This window comes from Oratosquilla oratoria, chromosome 4 (genome assembly GCF_046742065.1).
Source record: "Oratosquilla oratoria isolate Oo_2021 chromosome 4, ASM4674206v1, whole genome shotgun sequence".
Lineage (NCBI taxonomy): Eukaryota > Metazoa > Arthropoda > Malacostraca > Stomatopoda > Squillidae > Oratosquilla > Oratosquilla oratoria.
Window position 1 is genome coordinate 56,233,936 of NC_134780.1, and position 11,162 is coordinate 56,245,097.

Here is an 11,162-nt window from a genome sequence, read left to right on the forward strand (position 1 = left end):
ATCGGGATTAATCATACAAAATTTTCCTGGAACTGATGTGTATTACATGATGGAGTATATAAGAAGCTACACTAACACGTTTGTAGGTGATGCAAAAATCACGAGGAATTAAATATGAAGATCACAAAAAGTTACAAGATGTTGACATAAATATATGGATAAAGCCAACCATGGTAGATAAACGTGTACGCAAAAAAAAAAAAAAAAAAAAAAAAAAAAAAAAAAAAAAAAAAAAAAAAAAAAAAAAAAATAAAAAAAAAAAAAAAAAAAAAAAAAAAAAATCAAGGTATTGAAAATTGGTAAAAAATCAAATAGGCCGTCAATGAATTAATCAATTTAATAAGAACCAATTACAAAGAGAGAGAAAGACAGACAGGCAGACAGACAGACAGAGAGAGATAGAGAGGGGTGGAGAGAGATAGAGAGGGAGAGAGGGGGAGTGTTTTGGGAGTTCTGGTTACTGATAGTTTATCAACAAATATACCAGGAAAGATGTAAGTGAAAACATAGACTATCAGGGCATTAATAGTGGCTTTCCACTACATAGATGAGATGATGAACACATCACATAACGCTTGATCTGCCCTAGACTAGAGTAAGCATAAATGGTGTGGCCTGTCCATGGGAAAGATATAAGATTGAGAAAATATAAAGATGAACGACGAAACTGATTCCTAAAGTCAATTGACTCTAATTTGAGCCCTTTGGGGGTGGCCAGGGGATACGTACTTTTTTCATATCAAGAAAAGGCCCTCACATGGGGGGCAGGGGGGCATATGCCCTGGGGCGGGATATTTAGTGGTGGGGCGTCAATTCTAGTCTGGACATGCTGCCCACAAGACTGAAAAAATAATTATAAAAAAGGTCAACGAATTTGGCGTTAGAGTCAACAGAATATGAAATATTTTTCCCTTATCCTTTCTGTAATAGGGACATTATATACAATTTTTGAATCCGTTTAATTATTTCGCAAGCCAATAACTAAAACAGGCTATAAGAGATGGTGGAGATGGGAAGTGGTGATGGGGGAGAGGAGTCACTGGGAACTTTGCCCCGAGGCGGCACTTAGGAATGTAAGGGCTCTGTATATATATATATATATATATATATATATATATATATATATATATATATATATATATATATATATATATATACATGTATATACAGTATACATATAGAGAGAGAGAGACATTCTGACAGGTTGACGTAAGTGGAGTAGTCTGAGTTTATTCCTGACCACAGTCATTTTTCTGTCACACTGAAACCAAAACTATTTGAAGACACTCGTAAACGACCTATCAGCCCTCCCACGTCACCATGACTTGTTAAAAGCTCCAGTGGGTTGTTGGTTTCGACCTGTTTTCGAGCAGGAATCGAAGCTTATAATAAACCGTTGATGAGGTCCTCGTCAAAGCCCTGACCCTTCCACCCACTACTTAAGGGTGGCCACCAACTTCGACATACACAATCAAAACACCTGTGGCTTTCCTAAGACGCTTGCGTTGACATCGTCTCCACCACCAGCTCCCTCACTGCCGAATACAGGACAAGCCTCGTTCCGCCCACAACAAAACTGAGTATACATTAACCAACTCGACCAGTAGAAGTGGAATCTCCCCTCCCCTTTCTTGAACTTGTCTATCTTTACATGCATTTATTTTGTGACTGGGAACATTTAACTTGTGTTTTAATTATCTACTATAATAAAGTAGTAGCTTCTGTCTGTCTGTTTGTTTGTTTGTTCACGAACTCCTCCTAGGGTTTTGGAGATAGATCCCCATAACCATATATACTCTGATATCCTATCACTCCAGGTACTTGGATAACTATATTTCATTTGAAAAATATTATTTTGGGTAGGCTAAAGGTTAAAGGGGTATGGTGGGGTAACACGCCACTACTGTAGTTTCCCCTTACCACGATTGGCATTTTGTGACAAAAATTATTATGATTAAACAAACCATTGTATGTGTTCATAAATATCATTTATATTTGTGAAATTAATGTTGCCACAAACTATGATAGCCTTTGTAAGGAGAAAGCATGTAAATGTAAAATTACTATAATTCTACCAAATTATTTTACATTTTCGCGGGCGGTAATTGATTTTATTTCATCACGAAGAAACGTAGAGACTGAACAACTGCATATCAGGCTGAATGGCCCCCTTATGGGTCGATAGCCTTAAAAAAACCCAGTTCAAAGATAATAAAAAGTTAGTTAAATTCTTCTCTTACGGCTGAATATATTTTATTTCCAAAGGGCGTCTCCCTCCTCAAATTGATTTTTTTCTTACTTTCTTAAAATGTCATTTGTGTTACCTTCTTTGAGATATATTCATACGCATAACTTTTCTCCACAAATTCTATCAAAATTAAAATGATCATGATTTGCTCGCAAGAACGCGCGGGTGATTTGGCTAGTTTATTATAAGTTTCTTGTTCCATTATCTCTCTTTTTTTATAATGTGTCTGATGTCATCCTTCGGGATATATCTGTTTGGATTGGTGATGGTAAAGATTAGATAGATGTTTTCATGGTTTTAGACTTCTCGACTTGTCTTTACGTGTGTGAAAATTAACCGAGAGCCATCGTGCCTTCGTAAACAGTTTCAACCCCGTACAGACCCACTATTCATAGTCCTGGAATAGTTCAACACACATTTGAAAGCCATAAGAATACATACATATACATACATATATATATATATATATATATATATATATATATATATATATATATATATATATATATATATATACTGTATGTACATACATGTATATACATATATATATATATATATGTATTTATATATATATATATATATATATATATATATATATATATATATATTGTCAATAATATGACCTTGGCGTATTAAAAAAAAGAGATTGAATATCTACGGACAAGGTCGTGTACTACTTCAAAACAATATTTGCCAGGTCCGGCGTAGTACGGTGACAGAAAAAATTAAAATGAAACATTTATACACTTTATGTAAACTATAAATTTAACAATAAACTATAAACTTAACTATTTTTGGCCTATTTGAATAACGGAAACGGAATCATGAAAGATGAAAATATGCAAATCAATGGTACAGTAAAAGGAAAATACAAATCTAAATATTTCGAAAAGCGGATTAAAAACTCCGTGCATTTACTTATTGCTAAACCTAAGTTTTGGATAAAAAGTCTGGTTACCACGCGTAGTACTGTAGTACAACAAAAGGTTACCTAGAACAACACTTAAACAAAGGGGTTTACCTTAAACTTACGGAAGGCGGCATCTTCCTCTTCGGTGAAAGAAGATGGAAAAAAGCCACGAGAAACGGGGTGACCCTCTCTATATAGGCTCGCCAATTGACCTGATGGTCACTGGAGCCAGAGGCCGAAAGGTCAATAGGAAGTGTTTTCCTATCCCACTTCAACTGGTAGCTAACAAGCCTAAACCAGTTACAAAACTTAAATTTACACACACAAGAAATGCACGTAACAAAAATAAAAACCTTAATACTAATCACAACATAGTAGAAAGGGCTACACAAAAGAAAAACTACAAAGGTGGCAACTTGACATTGCGCGAAGCACACATGTCCGGCCGACAATTGATAACTGTTGCCATACGAACATCATTTAAATAAAATTACAAATACATCCGTACGACCCAGCGTACGTCTTGACAAATGGTATCTGAGATTAAAAAAAAAAAGGACCAGTTGCAAGAAATCTGGTTACATCACAAAATCTTAAAAAGCAAACAAAGTTAAAATATACCACAATGAAATACAAGATCATACAACTGGGCAATAATGACTAAGGGCCACAGCTACTTGACCTGAGCGCAAGGCCTTAACAAAAGAACGCCCCTGACCCCCCTGTGTGTCAAACTACACAGCTGACAGGTGGCCGAAAGGAGGCGGGGTGCTGGCCAACGATTGACCATCACTACAAAAAGAAAACCACGTGACATAAGGATACATGACTATATATATATATATATATATATATATATATATATATACATATATATATATATATATATATATAAATGTGTTTACACACACCAAATTGGGGAATTAAAGAACATTTCAAGTTTTCAACCAGTTAATTATAAAATTTTAATAAAAACAGAAAAACCTATCTATGTATTATGTTCACTATTACAATAGACACAGCTGATTTAAACTATTAGAATTTAACTATAAGAAATGAACATAAAACCCGTCCTGGATGCTTATCTACGAAACAATGAAGTACAAGAGAGGTAGCGGGTTGGGGGGTTATATAATTCAACGTCTTAATGACGTAGTAGGAGGCATGGGTATTACGATCTAACCGTCTGGCCACCTATCCAAAGTTTGCTTTACCTACGCCTAACCTAACCTAACCGAGAGCACTCTCGGCCACAATCCCACTTTACAAATGTATTATATTCACTATAGCCTATACAAAGACTTTGTTCGGCCCAGTCCGACAGATTCGTGTGATTAATTTCTGTTTGGTGTTTGTTTATATTTCTTTTTCACCCTGGTAGGGAGTAAGTCTGGATTAGCACTCGTATAATTAACTTGTAACATTATCTGAGTAGTATATACATTTATACACAGATGTTTTCCTTAATCTCAATGAATTCTATTTAAAAATGACATATTCCTGCTAGGGAGTAGGGTCTTGGTTAGAACTGATTCAGTCCCAACCATGATACCACACAATGTTCCTGACCGTTTGTATATCCGGCTAAAACCCCGACTAACACTTCGATATACAAGTCAAGGTCCCGTTACCTCGTTTCTTGATGTAACATTTATATATATATATATATATATATATATATATATATATATATATATATATATATATATATATATATATATATATGAGTGTGTGAGTGTATATATATATATATATATATTATATATATACATATATATATATATATACATATATAAGAGTATACATATATATACATTTATATATATAAATGTTGGACAGAAGGACGACAGAATGAGTGGAAGGGTGGTGAGATAAACACCGAGTAATGTTGGAGTGTAAATTTACTGACGTTTCTTCCTTAACAGGACTTCTGAAGAAGTCCTGTTAAGGACGAAACGTCAGTAAATTTACACTCCAACATTACTCGGTGTTTATCTCACCACCCTTCCACTCATATATATAAATGTACATGTATATATATTTATATATATGTGTATATATATATATATATATATATATATGTATATATATATACATATACATACATACATATAAGAGTATACATATATTTACATTCATATGTATATGTACATGTATACATATTTATACATATATAAGAGTATACATATATTTTACCTACCCTTCCCGTATCTTCTTGGTATTACAGATACGATCTTGAGTTTCCTTCACTTTATTGGTTAATCTTAAGGAGAGTTCACTACACTTTTCTACACACCTTTGCACAGAGTTTCCAGTATAGGATTATACATCGTTTTTCACAGAGTTTGCATTACACTATTATACATGGTTTTACACAGAGTTTGTAGTACACCACTTTACACAGGGCACGTCTATCAGACCGACACTCTTGGAGCTGTGCGCCGGGTTTTTGTTGCCGGAAGTGCTTAACTCAGCAAAGTTTTGAGGTGCGTTTTATCCTTTTGTTTAATAATTCCACCTTGAAAGTCCAACGCCCCACATGGCTGGGGCAACCCACTAATTACCTACTATATTTTTTGTACAAGTCGTAATATATACATATCCAGGGGGGTGGCTCGTTAATATGTAATGTTTCCGTGTGTTATGTGGGTCGTGTCTAATGGCATCCATTATGTGTGTGTGTTCGTGAGTCCGTGTGTGGGCGCCCGGGGAGTTGCGCTCGGCTGTTAAAATGCAGACTCAGCGATTTGAGCGGATATGGTAGGCGCCAGAGAGTCTGGTTGGTGATTGTGACATCGTTCACAATGCGTGGGAAATGGTGGTGATGTAGGTGGTGTAAACATATCGCCCTCCCCCTGGGGTTAGGTAGCTCCCGGTACCTAATGTTACATGGTTAACAAGGTATTGATACATATATACTATTATATAGTTATATAGTCAGAGACACAAAATCTTTGGGTGGTTATATGTGGAGAAGGGGGGGGGTGATGTTGAGGTGATTATGAGGTCCCAAGAGGGTACATTGAACTAGAAGCATGGGTATGCGATGTTGTGTCTCTGAATAGGGAATAAGGTTGTGTCTCACCAACATTACATATATTTTCAACTATTACATGAAAGTTTATACGATACTTCACGTATCACTGTTTGTAAGTCACATTTTCAAATATCATACTGGAGTTCATATGATATTTCACATATCACTGGTTGTAAGTCACAATCTATGTTTTCTGGGAAACTCTTATCACGAGTTTGTATGAGTATATATGTTATTATGGTATTCAAGATATTGGATGAGACACAAGACAAAACTTATCCTAGGTTTACAGCAATGTGGGAAAAGGAGAGGAAAAAAAAAACTGTTTCAAGGACTTATTTCATGCAAAAGTATTTTGTTAGTATCACTAGTATAAAAATGATGATTAAGAATGAGAGGGCAGTGGAGGCATAGGGTAAAATTTTATAGTGTAGATCTAAGGAGTCCATATCAAGAGTAGTTGATTTATTTAGGAGACGTACCATGTCTATCTTACTTGGGAGGATGGTATCGGGGATCTTAGGGAGGGGTGGAAGCGTTAGTTGGGTTATGGGACCTAGATCGTGGGTGGTGTTGAGAGTGCCTTGGTAATGGAGTTTGATGGGGAGGAGCATTGAATCCATCATATAGATGTGGCAGGTGTCTGGTAGAGTGATAGAGCCGTTGATCTTATGATGGGAGGGTGGTTTGTGTAGGCATATTACGGATACTAATGTGGGGTGGGGAAGAAATATGAAGTGTTTATGTCCTACGTGGGTGTGGTGTATTTGAGTGTTGTCCGAAAAGCGAAAATCACATGTCTCGGAAAATTTGACTTTGGGTGTTGTGAGTTCTGAGAGGCAAGGTTGGGACTTGGTTAATTGGAAATGGAAGGGGTAAGCTGGACAGATATGGAAGTTGGGTCGTGCTATCTTGCAAGCTGCCATGGTTTCCGGTGAGGTCAGTGAAATCCACTGGCAGTCTGTTGACTTTAGGATGGTGGAGGTTGGTAGGTTGAGGGTCATTGTGCGGTTTTGATAAGGGTAGGAGGAATATGGGTTGCATCCTGTGGATGAAGGTTATGTTTTAGTGAATGAGGATATGGCTATCTGACTCTCGCTAAGGTTATAGTGGTCGGAAGGAAGTAGAGAGGGTTTGATAGATGTTTGGAAGGGAGTTCTTATTGTAAATTGGCCATTTTAACCTCCACTGAGGGATGCATGACGTCCTGCATCTTCAGGGGCGAGAGCTAGAGTGCATGTTTAGTTGCGTCGACGTAGTGTCATGTGATGGGACTTGCGCTTGGGTGAGTTATGTGTTAGTGCGGTAGGTGAGTTGTAGTTGGGAGGTGGGGTTGGGTCGAGGTTAAGTTTAACTTTTCTCAACTTCTCTCCGTGTATGGTTACGGTTGTGTGATCGGAAGGGTCCGTTAACAGGAAAACATTGTTGGGGAGTGAGGTTGTGACTGTGAAGGGGCCTAAGAACTTGGGTTTGAGTTTGTTAGTTCTATTAGAGTCTTTGACCATGACTGTGTCTCCAAGTGTTATGCTAAGTGGAGATGATCGTTTGTGTTGTTTTGTTTTTGTTCTTTCTTGAGCTACTTTGAGGTTTTCTCTGACTTGTTTGTATATACTTTGCATGCCTCTTTTTAGGCATTGGGTAAGGTTATCTAGGTTGTATAAGGGGGGTGGTGGTTGGTTGAATATTTGGTAGGGTAGTCGCATTCTTTGGCCAAATATGATCTCATGGGGGGACATATTTGTTGCGGAGTTGACTGTGCTATTGATACTGGCTTGTACCTGGGGTAGCCAATCTTCCCAACTATCCGAAAAATCGTTGGCCAAAGGTCTGAGGATTTCAAGCACTTTTCTATTTGTTCGTTCCACAAGTCCATTCCCTTGTGGATGGTAGGCAGTGGCGAAGGTTTGATTTATGTTATATAAATGTGCTATTTCGCGCATTACCTGGTTCTTGAACTCTGAACCATTGTCAGACAGCATTCGCCTGGGGATGTTGTATTTACAGAATATGTTGTTAACCAATGCTTTGGCCACAGTCTCTGCTGTTTTGTCCTGTAGTGGAACTAGGATTGTGTACTTTGACAGATAGTCGACTGCCGTGAGTACATAATTGGAACCTTGATGGCTCGTTGGCATTTTAAGTAGGTCAATGCCAAGTGTTTCCCATGGTTCAGCAGGGAGTGGAATGTCTTTGATATTGAGTTGTTTTGGGTCAGGTCCTCTGAATTGGTTGCAAGTCACACAATTATGTTTGTGCGTGGTTATGTCTTTTTTCATAAGAAAGAATGCCTGTTAGTGGTTCTCCTTATGATTCCGTCGACCAGTTTGAGTTCCTCTATTGGGACAGGTGGTCGGGACTGTAAGGGTGTTCTTGAAAGTAGATGTTGTTTTACTTTAGACCATGTCGGGTCTTTGTCTGTTTCTTCTCTAAGGTCTTGCATAGGAATACAGGTTGTTTTTGTTAAGGTGGATATGTGGATTTGTCTGCTTAGTGAGTCGGCTACTACGTTAGCCTTTCCAGCTAGGTATGTTATTTTTGGATCAAAGTCCAATAAGGTGGTTTTCCACCTAGCAATTCTGCCATGTAAGTCTTTAGAGTTAAAGAGGTAGACTAGGGGTTGGTGGTCTGTAAAAACATTTATCTTATAGCCTAGTATAAGATATTTGAAATGTTTCAAGCCCCATATCAATGCAAGTCCTTCTTTGTGGGTAGTTGAATAGTTACTTTCAGGCTTATTCAGTACTCTACTTGCGTAGGCTATGGGGTGCTCTTTCCCGTTTTCATCTTTCTGTTGTAAGACTGCGCCTATTCCTTTAGAGGAGGCGTCGGTGTAAAGAAGGAATTCTTTCTTCATGTCAGGAAAGGCAAGGACAGGGGCTGTGGTAAGAGCATGTTTAAGTGTGTCGAAGCTTTGCTGTTCTGCTTCAGACCATTTAAAGGTCTCGCCTTTCCTTGTGAATTTGGTGAGAGGGGATGCTATGTGTGCAACATTTCTTATGAAGTGTCTATAGTATGATGCTAGTCCTACGAAACTTCTTGTTTCATCTGCGTTTCTTGGGGTTGGGAAATTGGTTATTGTGTTTATTTTGTCTGTGGTTGTGTGGATGCCTCGGGCATCGACCTTATGGCCTAGGAAGGTGAGTTCCGTCTGTAGGAATTTGCACTTTCCTAGTTGGATTTTCAGTCCGGTGTTTTTGAGTCTTTTTAGGACAATCTCTAGTGTATGAAGGTGGTCAGTTTGTGTGGGGCTATAGATGATGAGGTCGTCTAAGTAGACGAATAATGAGATTCCTATCATGTCGCTGAAAATGCGAGTCATTAATCTCTGTTGGGTTGAGGGGGCATTCTTAAGGCCAAAGGGCATACGCTCGAAGTGGAAATGTCCCTTATCAGTGGAGAATGCGGTTACGGGTTTTGATTCCTCTGTCAGTTCCACCTGCCAGAAGGCTGACTTAAGGTCAATTGTGGAAAAAACAGAGTTCCCGTTCCCTATAGCTTGTAAGACATCCTGCATGGCAGGGAGTGGGTGTGGGTCAGATTGAGTTAGGTGATTTATTTTCCTAAAGTCAACAACAGGGCGTAAGGTTCCGTCTTTCTTAGGGACTAGGAAGAGGGGACTGTTCCACGGACTGTCTGAGTGAGAAATTACACCTTGGTGTAACATCTCGTGCACACTGTTGTTGACTTGTGTCTTCCTACTGTGGGGTATGCGGTAAGCGGGGGTGTATGAGGGGGGGGTGTTGGGGGGAATTTGGATGTGATGTTTGATTATATCACATTTGCCTAAGGGTTCGCCTTCTAAGGCGATAGCCGATCTATTCCTTTGTAGGATGTATTGTAATTTGTCACGCATCTCTCCATTGGCTGATGTTGTGATTTGGTTGGGGTGGATAGGGGTGAGGGTTTGTGTTTGTCTTACAGTGTTGATGTGTTGAGGGAGTGGTTCCTGGATTGGGGAATTATGGAGATGGACTGAACAAATATATGTGTTCTCTTTAATTTTGTCTGAGAGATTCGTTAACATAGCTAGGGTGTGTTTATTTTCTGACACTACATCCCATGAAGATTCTAGGGTTATGTTATTTATTCTTGACGTATCTTGGTCAATTATGACATCCTGATGTTCTATTGCTCCGGGTATGTATAGTGGAAATGTTATTGAATGTCTAGGGGGTATGATGACTGTGTTAGACATCAGTGCTTTTGAGGTGACATAAGGTGGTGGACGGAATGAGTAGCTCTTAGTTGGAGAGGGTTTATTTAAGCTAGATAGATATGAAAGAGGTTGTGTGTCTGGGTCGGGTGTTTCAGGAAGTGTTGACTCATTACTTTCATCTCGGAAGGAGATTTTGTTGGTATCTAAGTTGATGATGGACTTCCAGTCTCGTAGGGACTTTAAACCTATTATACCTTGTTGGTCGAGACTCCATTCATCAGCTAAGTGGAAGGATGTGAAGCCTACCTGGGAATTGTTTACTTCTATATTTATATCAATCATATCATGAAGTGATATGGTTAATCCTTCTATCAGTAGGCCTTCCGTATTTGAATACTGAATTTGGGGTGGGTCATTTAGTGCTTCATAGAGAGCTCTGGGGATGAGGTTCAGGTTTGTTCCTGTATCAACCATCATGTCAACAGTAATTTGATCTAATGTCACCTTTAGGGTGATATAGTTGTGTGGTGTGTCGGACGTTCCTATGGTGGTCTGGTGCGTGAGGCTGGTGCACGTTCCCCCAATCGGTGTTGAGTTGTATGTGTTGTGTGGGAGGAGGGTGTTTGTCGAGGTGCGGTAACTTGTTTGTTTGTTCTCTGATGAGGTTGTGGTTGTGATTTTTGTTGAGAACATTTTGGCATGTTGGGGGGTCTGGGGGGGGGCGTGAGTTGTTTGATTTGTTGTTGAGCTCTAAATTGGGAATCTGTGTGGGAGGTAGTACCATGAACTGAGCAAGGGGTAGCGCGGTGTT